Consider the following 10,247-nt stretch of genomic DNA (forward strand, 5'->3'; position numbering starts at 1 on the left):
GAACAGAGTTTGAAGGGACAGAGATTATACCTTCAGAATCTGTAGGTCCTTTAGCAGGGAGCTTTCTTGATCACCCAGGCTGGTATTGCTCTCCCAGTCGCCTTTTGATTACATGTGGGTTTTTTTGTTTTTTGGGGTTTTTTCCCCCCTGAGGCTTGCCTTATGATTTTCTAAATATATACATACCCCCACCGCATTATTTGCTGTGCTCTGGAGTTGTGAGATCTTCGTGTGGCTTTCCCCTTTCCTCCTGCCCCCAGAGGAATTTCACTGGCCAATCCGCCGTGGACAAGGGCAGTTTCTGTGCTGAGGAATGCGAAGTACAGTGAGGTTTTATTCTTCACTGTGCCTCTAGAGAATGTCAGAACCCAACTCTCTTGGGTTTTAAACCACATGGTGGCTGTGGGACTCCTGTAACACTGGCCTGCGCTAGTACATATATAAACTTATATAGAAATGGGCCCCACGTAAAATATGTTGAACGGGACCATTAAATTTCAGAGGAGGAAGAACGGAGTCCCGTTTGTTTTTGTACTAACTGAAAAAAAAAATAAGCAAAATACAAAGTACTTTTTCATTAACACATAGCAGAGTCTTTCTATTTTATGCAGACCTTCAAAATAGCCCAAAGAGAGGGATGGTCTGGGGAAGAACTCTACAGGAAAAGGAAAAATAATTAAGTCTTTGTGAAGTCACTGTAATCATGAACTTCTATGTCATCAGAATGGATTTTTATGAACTGTTTAACAACAAAAAGAGGACAATTGGATTTTCAAAGTCCTTCCATTTCATTTAGTCCATTTTGGGGGAAATAGTGATTACTAACTAATGGGTCCACATTTTTAATGACATAGAATAAAAATATCAGAGTACAGCATGCATAATAAGAGTAAATACGCTCCGTAGATCTTTCGTTTCAGTTAAATATATGTACATTTGGTCAACCATGTAATATGTATTTTCTTACTGTTCCTTGGGGCAAAAGCGTGAAAACCACTGATGTACTTTCCTGCTCTGGGGGTCACCCAGCTAGTCTGAGCTGATCCCAGGATGGTGAGGAGGAGAAGGAGAAAAGTGACTGTGTTTGAGCCTTTATCCATTCTTTCAACAAAAGTGCTTAAGCAGGTCCCATGCCTCAAGCCAGATGCTAAAATCTGGGAATTCAATGGTGAACAAAATCAACACATGATCTTGGTAAGTTAGATTCCACAGTCCAGCAGGGGAAATAGGTATCAAATCAATAAGCACAAAAGCAACATATATGTAGAAAGCGCTATGAAAGGAAATGATATGAGAGCAAAAAAAATGGGGTTATAATTCAGATGCAGAAGGCTACAATTAATAATTAGCTGAGTTTAAAATGTCTTAAATAATAAGGAAATTTACTGTTTCATGTGGCTGAAGGTTGTTCAGTCTCAGCAGTTGAAGGAAACCTCAACTGTTTTGAGGTTAAGAGACTCTGGCTGGTAAATTCAGCACCTCAGTGATGTCAGAGTAGACTTGGACTGTTTCTGATATACCTCCTGCCATCTGCAGGATGCCAGCCTTTTACCTGGGTGCCCCCTTGCCGCCCCGCCATGGTCCCAGGATGGCTGGAACAGCCCCTGTTATGAAAGGTAATCCTGACAATCCCCAATAGTAGCAAAGTCTATCTCTTTTCAAGAGTAGGCAAATCTTTCTTAAAACCTCCAAGCAGACTTCCTCTCACTTATCATTAGTCCAAACTGAGTCACGTGCCCACACCTAAATTCTGGGCATGGAGGGAGGATTACCAAAATTGGCTTGGGTTCTTCGGAATCTGCCCTTGAACTTTTCACAATTGTATTCTTTGAGGAGCTGATACCCAAACAAAAAGGAGAAAGTGGCAATGGATATTGGGTAGGCAGTCTAGAGTCTGCTATCAGGGAGGGCTCATTGATGACTCCTCTGAAAAAAGCTTGTAAACTGAAGATGAGTAGGAGTTAGCAAGGGGTGAGGCGGAAGAGCCTTCAGGCAGAGGGAACTGTGAGTGTGGTCTGATACCACATGTGAAAGGCATACATGCAATTTCCCATTTCCTATGTCAATTCAAAGAGGTATGCCAACCTCAGGAAGCAAGCTCAAATGGTTAAACAACTGGATCAAGTTCACAGAACTAGCAAACTGCAGAGCTGATCTATCTAATTCCAGAGCCTAAAATCTTGACTTCTGCCTCTATTGGGAGAGTAAGAAGACAAAATCCCCTTGCCTTCCTGGTCATTGACTGAGGAACACGCCACCCCTAGGCCACCTCCACAAGGTTTCTCTGGTCCTGCTGGTGGTGCAGAACTTGGATTCATGAATAAACCCTCTCCCACTGGGTATGCCTCTGTTCCACTGGGAGTCATGTTCTCTGCCAAACACTGTTGCCGGAGCACTAGGGTTATCATGGTGTCGAAGCTCAGAGGTAGCCTATGGAGATATAGGGGGTAAAATACATGTCCTTGTGTTACATGCAGTTCGGGGAAGTTTCAAGCAGCCTTGAATTTACAAAATCTCTCAATTTTTCCCACTTTCTCTTTCTCACGGGGATCTGTATCCGAGGGGACGGAGATTCTTCCATGCTGAAACCAGACTCCCAAACCCCTGCTTGACTAAGTTCTGGTTCAGATTCATCCAGCCCGAATCCTATTGTCTTGGGATAAATTGCCTCGTGAGAGGCTCCACGGTTGCCTTGCACGCGGACTTCTGTCGGTCCACCCCATCAGATCAGCCTCGTGGTCTCTACATATAAGTCCCAGCTCAGAGCGTCCCCAGGCTCAAGCTGAGCTCTTTTATGAGGCACCAGGAGATCTCCTGAGGATGTGAGGGGTCAAAACCACGCTCCAGTTTCTCACCATCTCTTTGGTTTTACTCCCTTCCCTCCTTTCCTCTTCCATGTGTCTTCTGTCTTGTTTATCTTGCTGCACTGACGCCACAGGCATCCATTCCCATTGCTAAGGCTAGAACCTTAGGTCACTGTGCCCTTCTTCGATCTTAGCTTTGCCAAACCCTGACCCAGGAAAACACTACTGTTTGCCTATGGTGTGCCTGCTGTCGGGTGCCAGCATCACTCGATATGGTCATGAAACGGGGCCAACTGATTCCACCACAGTTTTTTGGTCTCCAACCTCCCTGCAGCCAACAATCACTTTATTCGCCTCAAAACCACTCTTTTCTTCCATGACGTCTCACTCATTCTGCAGGATAGTGGCTCTCTCCTCTAGGATCCCACAGCAGAGTGCTGCAACAAGTCACAAATGCTTGTTAACTGTCTCTCTCCTACTGGACCTCAAAGTGTGGACTGTGTTGTATCTATTCTTACATTTTCCATACATACGTAGCCCAAATCTTTTTAATATGTAGAAAAGAATCAAAAATTCCACTTTTCAAGGTACTTCCTCTATTTTAACAATAAATACATATACATGTAAATTTATATATATAAGGAATCAAAAATTCCACTTTTCAATGTATTACTTGTATTTTAGAAATACATAAATTTATATATGTGTGTAAATTTATATGTGTGTATATATATGTGGATAAATTTATGTTATACATATATATACATATACACTTTTTTATTGTTTACAAAGACACTAGACACTCAAAAGAGAACCCTGTAGTCAGTGTCTCTGTTTCCTCTGTGGAAACACATCACTAGCATCACACAATCTTCCAGGCCCAGCTCTGGGAGCACAACCCTCCATTCCACCCTTGTCTCTTCAGGGGTACAATGGCCTCTCATTTCCCAAATCTCTCCTGGCTGATTCCTGCTGGAGAGGAGAATGAACCCCATGGACATTAACCCAGAGTACATTTGAGTGGTTTTCCAGTCCCTTTAGGAAACAGCCAGAGCCTACATGTGACCACCATTCTGAACTGACCAGTCTCCTGTCCATGATCTCCTTGAAAGTCTTCCCTCCTCTATCCTACTTCCACTCACTCTACATTTTCCCAGGATCTTGTCCTCCCTGCCTTCCTCCCTCTCTCCCTCCCTCCCACCTCTCTCTCTCTCTCTCCCCAAAGCTTCACTCATTACTTCTAGGTACATGCCTTCAGAAGTCCTATAGGACTGCACTTTATCTAGGCCTTTTTATGCTATTTGCACTTTCTACGTTATATTGTTGTTATCTGTCTATATTTCTTATCACCGTTGCTGGATTGTAAATAGCTGGAGGAGATGGTTCATTTGATTCATCTTTACTGTGTCTCCCACAGCACCCACAACAGACCCAAATCCTCAGGATAGAGTGAGCTATGACTTATTCCCCAAGAGAACTGTACTTAGGTTTCCAAAGTTCTATAGAAAGAATTTGAAATTTGATTTCAAATGCAGCAGTAAATGCTGCTGGAATAAAAACAATAGTTTGGAATAATGACACAACTAATTTACAGATTAATAATCTGCTTAATTAATAATCAGATAATAGTAAGGTTTACTATAAAAGACTAACATATAAATACATTCCATTTTAGTTTTATCTACATATACCTAATATCAGTCCATAGTATGTTGACTTTCCTAAATAGTGATTTTTTTTTTTCTGGGTATGGGGGTTCATTCAATAATACAATCAATGTATATAAATGATGTGCTATTCCAAAGTCAACATAGACCATCCATTCAATGCTTTGACCTCAGAACTTCTTAGTCCTCATATCCAATATCCTTCATCTCCATTCAACTTCGGGCATCCGTTACCGTAGTCACGCCTCTAAAATCACTGATTCAGGGACTCCTGGGTGGCCCAGTCAGTTAATCATTTGACTTTGGCTCAGGTCATGATCTCTCTGTGAGTTTGAGCCTCATGTTGGGCTCTGTGCTGACAGCTCAGAGCCTGGAGCCTGCTTTAGATTCTGTGTCTCCCTCTCTCTCTACCCCTTCCCCACTTGTTCTCTCTCTCCCTCTCTCTCTCTCTCAAAATAATAAATGTTAAAAAATAAATTTAAATAAATAAATAAAATCACTGATTCAGACAGTATATGTGCACCCCAGATCAGATCAACCCTCCCTTCCCCCAAGGCTTCAGCTCTTTGCCTCGCTTCTCAGACACAATGGTCATAGTGGTGCCTCATGCTGTTCTCATCATTGTATAGGCTAGACTAACACTGCCACTGGTCACACGTCCTCTAAAGTGAGGAACAGACCAGCAAAGCCTCCATAACACCCACTGTGGAGGTAGTCTCAGCTATTCCAACTCCCAGGATTGACCTGTCTGGAACCATAGCTCCAGCTTCCCTCGCTGCTACCTAGAGGGAACCTAAAGCATATCCTAGAGACACACTAGAATTGATCCCCTCTGGAGTCAACTCTGATCATTGAGAGACAAGAGCCAAGAAGAAGCCAGCAGATAATTACTTGCCCTTTCTGCCCACCAAGGAGCTGTTCAAAGATGTAATGGTTCTGTATTCCGGCTACTCTAGTGTGACTCAGCAAACAGATTTGTTTTCTAGAGACTCTGTGAACAAAGGGGTAGCATACCCCCTTGAATCTGCTTTTTCTCCTTCTCTCCTCATTTCCCTTTTCCCTTACTCCTGCTTCCTTAGGATTGCACCCCCTAAGGAAGAGTTAGCATGTGAGCTTTGCCTCAGGCTCTGTTTTCTAGAGAACCCAGGCTAAGGTAAGATGGTACACTCTATGACTACGGCCTTCCATCCTTCAAGTTTATTTGCTCAATTACTTTCTTTTCGGGTGTTTTTGACTTTAAAGTGACCTCTAATTCCTTGACTCTCTCTGTCTGTCCTTGCCCAGCTGCTTTCTCAGTTTATAGGCAGTGCTAAATACTGAATATATACTAAGTAGTACTGCATTTCAAATTATATCATAAAGTTACAGTCATTTAAACAATATAGTAATGACACAAAAACAGATACATAGGTCAAAGGAACAAATAGAGATTCCAGAAATAAACCCGTGCTTATGAGGTCAATTAATTTACGGCAAAGGAGCTGAGAAAGGATAATAGGGAAAGGATAGTCTCTTCAGTAAATGCTGCTGGGAAAACTGGACAGCTCCATGCAAAAGGATGAAATTCAAATGCTATTTTATGCCATAAACAAAAATTAACTCGAAATGGATTAAAGGCTTGAACATAAGTCTTTAACGTAAGAAAATTCCCAGAAAAAAACATAGGCAATAAGCTCCTTGACATAGGTCTTAGCAATGGTTTTTTAATCTGACACCAAGAACAAAACAACAAAAGCAAAAATAAACAAGTGGGCTACATCATATTAAAAAGCTACTGCACAGCAAAAGAACACCATCAACAAAATAAAAAGAACGCTTACCTAATGGGAACTACTTATAAATCATATATCTGGTAAGGGGCTAATATCCAAAATATATATAGAACTCATGCAACTCAAAAGCAAAAAACCAATCTCATTAAAAAATGGGCCAAAAATCTGAATAGACGTTTTCCCAAAGAACACATACAGATAGCTCCAACAGGTACATAAAAAAGGTGCTTCACATCATTAATCATCAGAGAAAGGCAAACCAAAACCAAACTAAAATAACACCTTACACACGTTAGAATGCCTGTTATCAACCAGAAAAGAAATAACAAATGTTGGCGAGGATATGGAAAAAAGAGAATTCTTGTGCACTGTTGATGGGAAGGTAAATTGGTGGGCCACTGTGGAACACAGTATGAAGGTTCCTTAAAAGATTAAAAACAGAATTACAATATGATCCAACAATTTCACTTTGAGGAATTTATCCAAAAAAAAAAAAAAGATAACACTAACGTGAAAAGATAACCACGCCCCTGCCATGTTCACTGCAGCATTATGTACAGTAACCAAGCTACAGAAACAACCTAAGTATCCATAGATGGGTAAATGGATGAGGAGACTTTGGTGTATGTACACACACACACACACACACACACACACACACAGTGGAATATTATTCAGTCATAAAAAGGAAGGAATCTTGCTTTTGCAATAACAATAATGGACCTCAAGGACATTATGCTGACTGAAATAAGTCAGACAGAGAAAGACATTTAAATAGATAGTATGTGATGACCCTTTTGTGTGGAATCTAAAAAAAAAAAAACCCAAACAAACAAAAAAACAAAGAAGAAAGAGAAAAAAAAACTCATAGATAAAGAGAATAGATTGGTGGTTTCCAGAGGTGACAGGGTAGGGTAGGGTCTGGGAGAAATAAAATTTTAAACAAATGCAATCTAACTGTATTTTTTTAACCCAGCATGTATGTGTGTATCTATATATTTTTAAAAAGTGTTCAATGCATTATTTCACACTCTTGGTACCTTTCCCAACATTGTATCTTGCAAAAGCTGGACAAAACTTCCATCTTAGACGAAACTCCCTTCTGACCTTCTCTTCCTTGTTCTTAAAGAGTGAGTACTAATGGAGCAGGGCAAATATAGGCCCTGTCCTCATGGAATTTAAATTCTGGGTCCATGGTAGGAGATTAAGTTGGCAGAGCCATTCTAGAGATGTCTTGCACAATTTACTCTAATTAAGAATATGTATAGCTCAGTAACAATTCCATTTCTGAGTATGCTATTTATTCCAGAGAAATTCTGACACAGGCCCATATAGGGTCATGTTCAAGGATATTTACTGAAGCTTCTTTTGTGTTGTTATATATGGTTAGGAGCTAGAGGATAGGTAGGTGTCCATCTCTGGGAAGATTAATATGTTAAGTTATTTGGTGAATATGTGCCCAACTACTACACTTAAAAACAACAGATTTGATATTGACAAAGCAAAACAATATACCTTAAAGACATAGTGTCTAGTAAAAAAAAATGGAAGAAATATAATGAGATGCACATATATAACAATACCCTTTGCATAAATTTAAATTATGCATAAAATACAATAATGCACATTTTGCAAAAATACATACAAATAAAAAGATATAAAATTAGTGCATTGGAATATTTGCCTCCATGGGAAAAGGAGAATGGGAGTGGAGTATTTGAATAAAGGAAATAGTAAGGGGAAAAAGGAATAACTCGAAAAGAAATGAACAAATTTGAGAGACATTTTTCACCATTAGCAAGTATAATAATGACTATAAGACAGGGGCTCCTGGGTGGCTTAGTCGGTTAAGCGTCCGACTTTCACTTAGGTCATGATTTCGCTGTTCGTGGGTTCGAGCCCCGCGTCGGGCTCTGTGCTGACTGCCAGCTCAGAGCTTGGAGCCTGTTTCAGAGTCTGTGACTCCCTCTCTCTCTGACCCTACCCTGCTCACGCTGTCTCTCTCTCTCTCTCTCTCTCTCTCTCTCCTAGAAATAAATAAAACATTAAAAAAAATTTTTTTAAATAATGACTATAAGACAGAGTGGTGGAGTTTGGACATGTAGGACAACTTCTGAGACTTGGGCAAAGAAGACCTCTCTGAACAGGAAGCATTTGAAGGAAACCTAAATGCTGAAGCAAAACCCACCACAGAAAAATCTAAGGGAAGGACACAATGGGAAGAGAGAATCACAAGTGCAATGGCCAGGAGGCTGGAAGGAACTCGGTGAGTTTTAGGGGCAGAGGAAGGCCATTGTGGCTGGAACATGTGAGCATGGATAAACTTGACACCAGATAGGTCAGTGAGGACGAACTTGGGCTCAAATTACACAGAGCTCCATAGGCAAAATGCAGAGTTGAGTTGTATGCCATTATACATTCTTGATACAGATCTCATCTGGGTTACTAAATACTCCCTGATTATGCTGCTCAATTTACCTGGTGAGCCTTCTTTCCACTATATTAAAAATAGCATATCTTTTCCTCTTTCTTTAAGCCCTTATCTCACCACCCTTATCGGTGGTAGTTGGCCTTACTGACTCTTCAGAGAGAAAACAGTAATGAAGGTGGCTATGGAATGACTTGTGTCCACCTTTTGCAAATTCATACCCTGAAGCTCTAACTCCTGGTACCTCAGAAAATGACCTTGTTTGCATATAGGGTTATTGCAGGTGTAATTAAGAGGAGGCCAATAGTGTGGGCCCTAATTCAATATGACTGACATCTTTTTCAAAAGGGGGAATTTGGACGTAAAGATGAAAACACATAGAGGAGACGGGATGGAAAGTGACACAGTAAGATGGCCATCTACAAAGTCAGAGGCCTGGGACAGACACTTCCCTCATACCCCTGGAAGGAAGCAAGCCAGCTAACGCCTCAAGTTTGGATTTCCAGCCTCCAGAACTCTGAGACAGTAAATCTCCTTGGTAAGCCTCCGAGTGTATGGTACAGTGTCACAACAGCTTTAGAAAATGAACATACTAATAACAATAGCTACATGTGTTGAGCTCATAGAGTGCACGTGAACCCTGCTCTGGACATGCATTCATGCATTTTTTTCTCCTTAACCCTATGAGATAAAATTATTATTATCACTATTTTTTTTTTTATTTTAAACACAGAAACTAGAGCACAGAGAGTGTAGGTACAACTCATCTGTAAGGAGCTACTTCAGTATCCCCTAACCAAATCTGGAAAGTCATTCATAGCAAGAACTGACTTTTCATCTCTCACTTCCCCTTAGGATGCTATGTCCCTCATCCTATCTCTCCATGATTCTGTCTACACTCTCTGTCCCTCCCCCCTGCCCCATTTTGCTCCTTAAGCTCCTGATTCTATTTCTGAATCTTTCATCCTCCTGCTCCTACTGATATCTTTCCATTAGCATGTGTGTGTGCGAGCATGTGCGTGCTCATGTGTGTATTAGAAACTTAAGTTTCTCCCACCTTATACCAGATATATGTGTATATATTTAAGTTTCTCCCACCTTAAGCAAGGGCTTCTTCCATTATATTTTATACATCTTCTCAAATTCCCAACATCTACATTTACTGTCATTCCTTTGATTTTCAGTGTATCAGGTTCTTTTTATTTTAACATTTTATTTATTTCTGAGAGTCTGAGAGAGACAGAGCATGAATGGGGAGGGGCAGAGAGAGAGGGAAACACAGAATCCAAAGCAGGCTCCAGGCTCTGACCTGTCAGCACAGCTCACAACCTGTAATATCATGACATGAGCCGAAGTCGGACACTCAGCCAACTGAGCCACCCGGGTGCCCCTCAGCGTATCAGTTTCTTAATGCTGCTATAACAAATTGCGACAAACCTAGGGGCTTAAAGCAACTAACAAACAGATACTTTATTGTCTTAGCGTTCTTGAAGGCACAACTCTAAGATGGGTCTCCCTGGGCACAAATTGAAGTGTCATCAGGGCCACGTCCGTTTTGGAAGCTCTAAGGGAAAAT

Source organism: Crocuta crocuta, unplaced genomic scaffold, assembly GCF_008692635.1.
Source record: "Crocuta crocuta isolate KB4526 unplaced genomic scaffold, BGI_CrCroc_1.0 scaffold237, whole genome shotgun sequence".
Lineage (NCBI taxonomy): Eukaryota > Metazoa > Chordata > Mammalia > Carnivora > Hyaenidae > Crocuta > Crocuta crocuta.